The sequence below is a fragment of the Anabrus simplex genome, chromosome 11 (genome assembly GCF_040414725.1).
Source record: "Anabrus simplex isolate iqAnaSimp1 chromosome 11, ASM4041472v1, whole genome shotgun sequence".
NCBI classification, from domain to species: domain Eukaryota; kingdom Metazoa; phylum Arthropoda; class Insecta; order Orthoptera; family Tettigoniidae; genus Anabrus; species Anabrus simplex.
This window is the reverse complement of record NC_090275.1, coordinates 26172298-26182780: the sequence shown is the minus strand read 5'-3', so window position 1 is coordinate 26182780 and position 10483 is coordinate 26172298.

Here is a 10483-nt window from a genome sequence, read left to right as displayed (position 1 = left end):
AATCACCACCATTTATGTAATATATGTTTCCGCTAAATGAAATAAAATTTAAGAGTTAGTTAGTGAAAGAAAATAGGTTGACTTTTTTTTATTGCTGGTATAGCGAAATCCTCGTATGCGCTTATTTCTTTAAGTGAAATGAATATCACGTGAATATGAAATAAATAAATAAATAAATAAATAAATGAATAAAACGATTAAAAGTAATATAAATAATTAATGAAAGCAGGTCCTTACCTGTATGAAGATTCATCTAAGCCTACACCTACGATAAAAATTTCAGATCTCTGCGTGGCATAGATTTGGTTGGGCATCGCGCACATAGGCACACAGACAAACACTTCCTTTTATTATTAAACATTCCTAGTACGACTTAATTAATGAACTTATTCATTGCTACGCATCACAGACACGGAGAATAAAATTCGACTCCGTTAAGTCCACTCCAAGCATTTGACGTGTGGGTGTTCAGAGAAATGCTGGGTTAACAAGGTTTCAAAAAATTCGAACGTCACTGTGTCTGGGTCACGGCACCAAGTTTTGAAGTAGAGCAAGAACCCCTGTAAGGATATTTTGTTTATATTTATGAATTATGTTTTTAAAGAAAACGTTGGGTAAAAAATTAAGAAACCTAACAGGAAAAATATATCAGCAGAGCACAAAACAAAGCAATAGGGACTCAGAAGAGATTTGTGGATTGGGATAAAAGAGTAAGATATACCATTAATAATAATAATAATAATAATAATAATAATAATAATAATAATAATAATAATAATAATAATAATAATAATAATAATAATCCATGTTGAAGTTCCACGGATGTCTCTCGCATTCCTTTGACATCAAAACAGGAGTCCGACAAGGTGATGGGCTATCCCCGATACTCTTCAACTGTGTTCTTGAAAAGATCATCAGAACCTGGCGGGTGAGATTACAGGAAACCAGCTACAGTCCATTGAGAATAGGAACCAAATCCAAGGGGATCGCAACAGACTGCTTAGCATTTGCCGATGATATTGCTGTTCTCTCAGACGACATAGAAACCGCTAGAGCTCAAGTTGAAATTTTAAAGGAAATTGCCGAACAAACTGGTTTGCAGATATCGTTTGAGAAAACAGAAGTAATGACTAACATCAAAGAGGCTCCACCAAAACTCCATACAAAATACGGGGACATCACCCGAGTAGACAAATTCAAATACCTGGGTGAGATCATCATGAAAAATGGACTGGACAAAGAAGCACTTCAGGAGCGAGTACGCAAACTGGAAATAGCCTACCAAACATCCCGCACAATCTACAACAAAAAAATGCCTTTCCCAAAACACCAAGATACGTCACTATGAAACAGTTCTGAAGCCAGTAGTTCTATATGCAGCCGAAACCCTGTCTCTAAATGCCAACAAAGGACTCCTTGAAGAACTGGAGAAAAGAGAACGCAAAATTGTGAGAGGAATCTTGGGATCAAAGTACAGAAATGGAATCCATCAAAAGAGATCCAACAAGGAAGTCTGCAGCAAAATAGGGAAAATTACCGACACAATCAGAAAAAGACGGGCACGATTTTACGGTCATCTGAAAAGAATGGACGGAAGAAAGTTAACTAAAGAAATCTTTCACTTTTTTATTCAAACCCCAAAACCACAATTCCCTGGTTTAGAAATACCAAAGAAGACCTGCAAATGCTACATATCTCAGCTGAAGACGCCCTTAACAGAGATCTCTTCTGCAAGAAAATATTGACGAACGGGCTAAACGGAGACGAGCAGCCGAAGAGAAGACACGGTGCCCCTTGGACAGAGGAGCGTAAGCAGGCCCACTCACAAAGAATGAGGGAAATTTGGGCTCTAAAGAAGGCCAAGTTCAGTGTCAAATGCAACAAGACTTAACGTGGTCCTTGATGGCCCCAGCGAATTATATATATATAATGGCATTACAACAAATGATGCTCTACACTACTGTAACTAAACCAGGGGTATTATATAGATCAGGATGTATAAATTTGAACAAAATAGGCGACCAAGAGGAACTGGAAAAGAAAGAAAAGAACATGTTTTAAAAAATTGTTGAAACCCCCAAAAGAATAAAAATATGCGGATGAAGAGAAAAATGAAAACCCAATATAGAGAAAATTACAGACACATTTGAAAGACGAGGAGTACAATTTTATGGTCCCCTCACAGAACGAACAACGACAGGCTAAGAAGATTTTTTATTACAACTTCATATTAAAACACGAATAGATACGATGAGATCTACAAAGACTGAAGATCGTGGATGAATAAGCCAGCTTGAGAAGAGTTTCAACTAGAAACGCCGTGTTATACCCAAAGCAGGACAGGTCATCCGCATAAAGTAAAAAAGCAAAGTCACCTCCGTACAGGCCATGAAGGCCCTTGGAGGGGTGGAAGGTAAAGGCTTCCACTATTCGTAACCTCGGCACTTGGTGGGGTAGAGTGGTTAGCTCTACGCCCGGCCCCGAGGATTTAACCTGGTACTCATTTTTGGTGTAGGCTGAGTGAACCTCAGGGCCATGTGCACCTCCGGAAGTGGAAATGTTGTTTCTTAAATTTTACGACTTCCTGACGGGGATTCGAACCCACGTCCTTTCGGGCGAACCGAGTACGCCTTTACCGCCTCGGCCAGGCAGCCCCTAAAGTAAAAGGTATATCGCAGAGAACTAACTACGGTATACATTCGTTTGTAAATCGGGGAACTGATGATTGGAATGCATTACCTGCAGATTTCTTAGAGCCTTTTCCCCAAAAATGCTTCAAGAATAGACTCCAGCCTTCTGTAAACTGTGTGTAAATGTCTATGTGATGGTGTCATATTTTAATGCAACACTCAACCCACTGTAAATTGTAGTATTAAGGCGTCTGAATTATATGAGGTATGTGTGAATTTGTATATGACAGTGTTGTGATGATAAGATAGTAGCACCGTGCTTGATATCCGCAGTCGCTTAAGTGCGGCTAGTATCCAGTATTCGGGAGATAGTGGGTTCGAACCCCGCTGTCGGCAGTCCTGAAGATGGTTTTTCGGGGTTTCCCATTTTCATACCAGAAAAATTCTGGGGCTGTACCTTAATTACGGCCACACCCGCTTCCTTTAAAGTGCTAGCCTTTTCCTATCACATCGCTGCCATAAGACCTATTTGTGTCGGTGCGACGTAAGCAGACAGTTACGTCAACCATTCGTCCGATGTCAAAGAGAACAAGACAAATACAAAAGAGAAGAGAGAAAAAGAATTCAAAGAAGAAAAGGTGAAACTGAGGAAGATAATGAAGGGAAAAGAATTAAGAAGAGGCGCAAAGTGCACAGCGATAAGGAACATAAAAAGTACAACATGAATTATCAGTAATTTCGGTATTACTCGTTGATTAAGTTACGTGTTTTAATTATTGTAAATATATGTGGAGTGAGGCCAGTCGAAGAGAATATTCAATGGAATAAGTGAATTAGACTCGAGACGTTTAGCACCAATGTCGCCCCTTAGACCCGAGCGAGGGCTCCAGGGCATTCCACCGCAAGGACAATTCTCCCTTGGAGTTCGCCAACTTCTACAGTTTAATCTCATCGTATTGTGTAGACTCCCTGCTACTTGCAACTCAGCTCCTAATTCAACGACCACACTGCGTAATTACCATTTCATTTTCCAGCTCTGTTACTGGAGTCTATAATGAGAGAGTTATTAACGCTTTTGGTCCGTCAACGTCCGTAAAATTATGCTCCATACATTCGAACCTTACTACACGAAATCACGTGCTCACTTTGGGAACTAAAGATCCGATCAGAATAGATGAGGTACCCTTCGGCTTGAAATGTGCGACATGAAAAATTTAAAAAAAACATTATACACGGTGGACCACAGTGAAATACACGAGGCAGGGGAGGCTTTACAAATTATGATTTTGGGATATATGATTTGGTTCGTAAAGGGCAGATCATCAGGTGGATTTGTATCTTACCAAAACAACCGTGCCAGACTGAGTGGCTCAGACGGCAGGTTCAATTCTGGTTCAGTCCGGTGCTTTTTGAAGGTGCTCAAATACGTCAGCCTCCTGTCGCTAGATTTACTGGCACGTGAAATAAATCCTGCGGGACAAAATTCCGGTACCTCGAGGGAAACGGAAGGAAGACCGTGACTAGGTATGTAAAAATGCTTACTTGTGCTGTATTGTTCTTTTCCTTTTTTAATTTTTGTTCGAAATCCACTCATTAACTTCATTTGTTTTTCAGTAGTAACATACATAGTACAATATTAATTCTTCTTCTTCTTCTTCTTCTTCTTCTTCTTCTTCTTCTCCTTCTTCTTCTTCTCCTTCTTCTTCTTCTTCTTTCAGTAAGTCTGTCCTTGGACAGATATCAACTGGATGCCCTCCATTTCTCTCCGTCCTGAGCATCTTCCTTTCTTTGGTTGGAACTTCTCCCTCTCTTCACATCTGTCAGCATTCCAAACTTTCTTCGTCCTCTCCCTCGTTTTTCCTTTCACTTTTCCCTCCATGATTCTCTGTAGTAGACAATTTCCACGTAATATGTGACCAATCCAAGATGTTTTCCTATTCAGTATCATCATCATGTTCAAGTTCTTCTCCCCTCCTACCCTGCTCAGCACCTCCTCATTTCTCACTCTATTGGACCATTTCACTTTCTCCATTCTTGTCCATAACCACATTTCAAAACTTTCTAAATATTTTTGTTCTTTCTATCTGACTGTCCACGTTTCACCACACTCCACATAAATCATTTGGCAAACCTCTTCCTAATTTTCTTTGGTATGCTTCCAGCTATAGTCGCCTCTGTGGTGTAGTGGTTAGCGTGATTAGCTGCCACCCCCGGAGGTCCGGGTTCGATTCCCGGCTCTGCCACGAAATTTGAAAAGTGGTACGAGGGCTGGAACGGGGTCCACTCAGCCTCGGGAGGTCAACTGAGTAGAGGTGGGTTCGATTCCCACCTCAGCCATCCTGGAAGTGGTTTTCCGTGGTTTCCCACTTCTCCTCCAGGCAAATGCCGGGATGGTACCCAACTTAAGGCCACGGCCGCTTCCTTCCCTCTTCCTTGCCTGTCCCATCCAATCTCCCCATCCTTCTACAAGGCCCCTGTTCAGCATAGCAGGTGAGGCCGCCTGGGCGAGGTACTGGTCATTCTCCCCAGTTGTATCCCCGACCCAAAAGTCTGAAGCTCCAGGACACTGCCCTTGCGGCGGTAGAGGTAGGATCCCTCGCTGTGTCCGAGGGAAAAGCCAACCCTGGAGGGTAAACAGATTAAGATAAGAAGAAGAAGATGCTTCTAGCTGTCAGCAAACATTTCACTCTCCCAAAAGCCGTCTTTTCCATGGATATTCTGCATCTCACTTCCTCCGTACATCTTCCGCTGGAAGTTATCAAGCTTCCCAAATACTTGAATGATTGAGCCTGTTCTAATACTATTCCATCTATTGATTTATTAATTGTGTCGTCTACTTTTCCTATTTTCAGCACTTTAATCTTGCCAATGTTCAGTTTCATTCCAAATTCTTTACCCACGTTTACAATATTCTCCATCATTACTTGGAGCTCTTCTTCCGTTTCTGATAGCACAGACATGTCATCAGCGTATTTGATGGTTTTTATTCTTTCCCCTCCCACTACAACTCCTTTAGATTTTTCCAAGGCCTTATTGATTAGCTTTTCAGCATATATATTGAAAAGTGTCGGTGACATACAACAATAGTAATTATTGTTGCATTAGGCAGTGGAAACCTCGTAATTCTATTCACGATGAAACCACGTTTCTCCATCTGTCTTGCTGCGTTGCCTGAGAAGGGAACAGAATACTCATATTGTCGAAAATATGGGCTATCACTAAGCAATGAAAATGCCAGGATCAGTTCTCCGGACAGCTCAGTTTTGGACTTCTTCCGTAAACTTTACTCCAAAGGAATTACGAGGTTTCCTATACCCAGCGACGATATTGTATGCAATACTTGTTGTTGGGTAATTATGTTTTAACCATGGATTTGCTTATTGTACTCTTGTTTGTTTATTTGTTTGTTTGTTTGTTTGTTTGTTTGTTTTTTGTTTTATTTTGATTTGTTTGTTTGTTTGTTTGTTTGTTTTATTTTGATTTGCTTGTTTGTTTGTTTGTTTGTTTGTTGTTTTATTTTGATTTGTTTGTTTGTTTGTTTGTTTGTTTGTTTGTTTGTTTGTTTGTTTGTTTGTTTGTTTGTTTGTTTGTTTGTTTGTTTGTTTGTTTGTTTGTTTGTTTGTTTGTTTGTTTGTTTGTAATTATGTTAATTTTACTTTCTTATAGTACCGTAAGTGACCATTGCCACCGGGATACTTCCCATTTGCGATGCATTTGTTAATCATAAAAATAATAATAAATACATTCTTGTATCGTTAAGCTATTAGTAAACTCAACCTACATATTTGTAAGCCATAGTGTTAAGTACTGGAAATAATTAACTTGTGTATGATACTGTATATGATGCGGTATTTAGAATGTTAAACTAATAGTATTTCGTATAATATTCTTTTCCATGGAATTGCTTTTTGTACTCAAGTTATTGTTGTTTTTGTTGTTGTAGGGTAATTATGGTTTAACTTTATTATCACTTATAATGTTAAGCTAATAGTAAGGTCAACCTATAGTATTGTAAGCCGTAGTGTTAAGCACTGGAAATACTTAAGTTTTGTGTGAATTTGTATATGATGATGGATTTAGAATGTTAAAGTAGTAGTAATTCTTGTAATATTTTCTTTCCATGGATTTGTTTGTTTGTTTGTTTGTTTGTTTGTTTGTTTGTTTGTTTGTTTGTTTGTTTGTTTGTTTGTTTGTTTGTTTGTTTGTTTGTTTGTTTGTTTGTTTGTTTGTTTGTTTGTTTGTTTGTTTGTTTGTTTGTTTGTTTGTTTGTTTGTTTGTTTGTTTGTTTGTTTGTTTGTTTGTTTGTTTGTTTGTTTGTTTGTTTGTTTGTTTGTTTGTTTGTTTGTTTGTTTGTTTGTTTGTTTGTTTGTTTGTTTGTTTGTTTGTTTGTTTGTTTGTTTGTTTGTTTGTTTGTTTGTTTGTTTGTTTGTTTGTTTGTTTGTTTGTTTGTTTGTTTGTTTGTTTGTTTGTTTGTTTGTTTGTTTGTTTGTTTGTTTGTTTGTTTGTTTGTTTGTTTGTTTGTTTGTTTGTTTGTTTGTTTGTTTGTTTGTTTGTTTGTTTGTTTGTTTGTTTGTTTGTTTGTTTGTTTGTTTGTTTGTTTGTTTGTTTGTTTGTTTGTTTGTTTGTTTGTTTGTTTGTTTGTTTGTTTGTTTGTTTGTTTGTTTGTTTGTTTGTTTGTTTGTTTGTTTGTTTGTTTGTTTGTTTGTTTGTTTGTTTGTTTGTTTGTTTGTTTGTTTGTTTGTTTGTTTGTTTGTTTGTTTGTTTGTTTGTTTGTTTGTTTGTTTGTTTGTTTGTTTGTTTGTTTGTTTGTTTGTTTGTTTGTTTGTTTGTTTGTTTGTTTGTTTGTTTGTTTGTTTGTTTGTTTGTTTGTTTGTTTGTTTGTTTGTTTGTTTGTTTGTTTGTTTGTTTGTTTGTTTGTTTGTTTGTTTGTTTGTTTGTTTGTTTGTTTGTTTGTTTGTTTGTTTGTTTGTTTGTTTGTTTGTTTGTTTGTTTGTTTGTTTGTTTGTTTGTTTGTTTGTTTGTTTGTTTGTTTGTTTGTTTGTTTGTTTGTTTGTTTGTTTGTTTGTTTGTTTGTTTGTTTGTTTGTTTGTTTGTTTGTTTGTTTGTTTGTTTGTTTGTTTGTTTGTTTGTTTGTTTGTTTGTTTGTTTGTTTGTTTGTTTGTTTGTTTGTTTGTTTGTTTGTTTGTTTGTTTGTTTGTTTGTTTGTTTGTTTGTTTGTTTGTTTGTTTGTTTGTTTGTTTGTTTGTTTGTTTGTTTGTTTGTTTGTTTGTTTGTTTGTTTGTTTGTTTGTTTGTTTGTTTGTTTGTTTGTTTGTTTGTTTGTTTGTTTGTTTGTTTGTTTGTTTGTTTGTTTGTTTGTTTGTTTGTTTGTTTGTTTGTTTGTTTGTTTGTTTGTTTGTTTGTTTGTTTGTTTGTTTGTTTGTTTGTTTGTTTGTTTGTTTGTTTGTTTGTTTGTTTGTTTGTTTGTTTGTTTGTTTGTTTGTTTGTTTGTTTGTTTGTTTGTTTGTTTGTTTGTTTGTTTGTTTGTTTGTTTGTTTGTTTGTTTGTTTGTTTGTTTGTTTGTTTGTTTGTTTGTTTGTTTGTTTGTTTGTTTGTTTGTTTGTTTGTTTGTTTGTTTGTTTGTTTGTTTGTTTGTTTGTTTGTTTGTTTGTTTGTTTGTTTGTTTGTTTGTTTGTTTGTTTGTTTGTTTGTTTGTTTGTTTGTTTGTTTGTTTGTTTGTTTGTTTGTTTGTTTGTTTGTTTGTTTGTTTGTTTGTTTGTTTGTTTGTTTGTTTGTTTGTTTGTTTGTTTGTTTGTTTGTTTGTTTGTTTGTTTGTTTGTTTGTTTGTTTGTTTGTTTGTTTGTTTGTTTGTTTGTTTGTTTGTTTGTTTGTTTGTTTGTTTGTTTGTTTGTTTGTTTGTTTGTTTGTTTGTTTGTTTGTTTGTTTGTTTGTTTGTTTGTTTGTTTGTTTGTTTGTTTGTTTGTTTGTTTGTTTGTTTGTTTGTTTGTTTGTTTGTTTGTTTGTTTGTTTGTTTGTTTGTTTGTTTGTTTGTTTGTTTGTTTGTTTGTTTGTTTGTTTGTTTGTTTGTTTGTTTGTTTGTTTGTTTGTTTGTTTGTTTGTTTGTTTGTTTGTTTGTTTGTTTGTTTGTTTGTTTGTTTGTTTGTTTGTTTGTTTGTTTGTTTGTTTGTTTGTTTGTTTGTTTGTTTGTTTGTTTGTTTGTTTGTTTGTTTGTTTGTTAACTTTACTTTCTTATAGTACCGTAAGTGACCATTGCCACCGGGATACTTCCCATTTGCGATGCATTTGTTAATAATAAAAATAATAATAAATACATTCTTGTTATTATTGAGAGATAGGGTGGCGTAGCGGCTTAGCAGCTTACCTGTCATCTCCGCACCCGTAGTTTGATTCCCGGTGTTGCTGGAGAGGGATTTTTACTCGTAGTTGAAAATCCCTTGGTGTCAGGAAGAGCAAGTGACCTTAAATCCCGGCCACAACTCTTTCATGCCTCAGAGCGCGCAGGAAACCTGAGAAAGCAGGATAAGCTGAGGAAGATGATTATTATAGTTAATGCTAGCAGAAGTACCCGTTCTTCGTACGGGTTATAGGAAACTGACTTTAGTTACTCATACTATCGGTGTGACTGACTTCATTAAATACTGATGTACTTACTTAAGTACATAGAAATTATTTGTCATGTTTGAAATATAATAGTGTAAGTATATTGCCGCCAGATAGTACCACAAATATAAATATTATTTAATAAACAGGTGCTTGTTTAATCCGATATTTCGTAACTATTACAAATGTGTACCAGTTTGGGGTGGTAAATCTCGCTGCTGTAGAATCCTTGAGCTGACGTAGCCATGGTTACGGCTGGTCGTTTCTTTATCAGATTCCTAGCGCAAGAGTAGTGTGGTGCCAATATCTCCGTAACGGTTCGTTTTAGGTCCTTAAAACATGGTTTTCTGGCCCGTAAGGCTGCCGAGTTTTGTTATTTGCGTCAAGGGGCTTAAAATGAGTTTTGTTTCGTCCCTGTACGACAAATTCGATATTTCGCCTGTTATATTTATATCTCCCGTCGGCCCCCCTCTAATTATTTTGAAAGTTGAATAGTACCCTAAGTTACTCCTCATACCATCAGCTATCTGCCAGTAGAAGTCCGATAAAAATCGGTCCAACCGTATCGGAGATTAGCTGGAACAAACAGACAGACAAAAATTGTAAAAATTAGTTTTTAGTTAAAAGTACCGGAATTGCTTTAATGTAAACGTAGTAAAATGATGTTATTTTGACATTACAAACAGTCACTTCAATTTTATTTATTTGTTTAGATTATTTTGCATGCAGTAAAAATCATTTGTTACTTCTGGTATAATCGCTATATGCCCGTACTTCGGGGGTACGAAAGTAAAATCATTGGATTTTGGGAGTATGCCGAACAAAATGTCTGAATACCATTGGTCAAGCACACGGGTGTCGAAGTTTGCCCGCCGTAGGCACTGTGACCGTGTTAGAAATACGTGTGCACTGGGGGCGGGGAGGGGTAGTCTCTTCCCCTCAGTCGGCTTGTACTTCTCCACGCTGCTGAATCAGGGCTGTGCACAAGTATTGGCTGACGCAGGTAAATGAAATGAAATGGCGTATGGCTTTTAGTGCCGGGAGTGTCCGAGAACAAGTTCGGCTCGCCAGATGCAGGTCTTTTGATTTGACTCCCGTAAGCGACCTGCGCGTCGTGATGAGGGTGGAATGATGATGAAGACGACACATACACCCAGCCCCCGTGTCAGCGAAATTAACCAATTATGGTTAAAATTCCCGACGCTGCCGGGAATCGAACCCGGGACCCCTATGAAAAAAGGCCAGCACGATAAC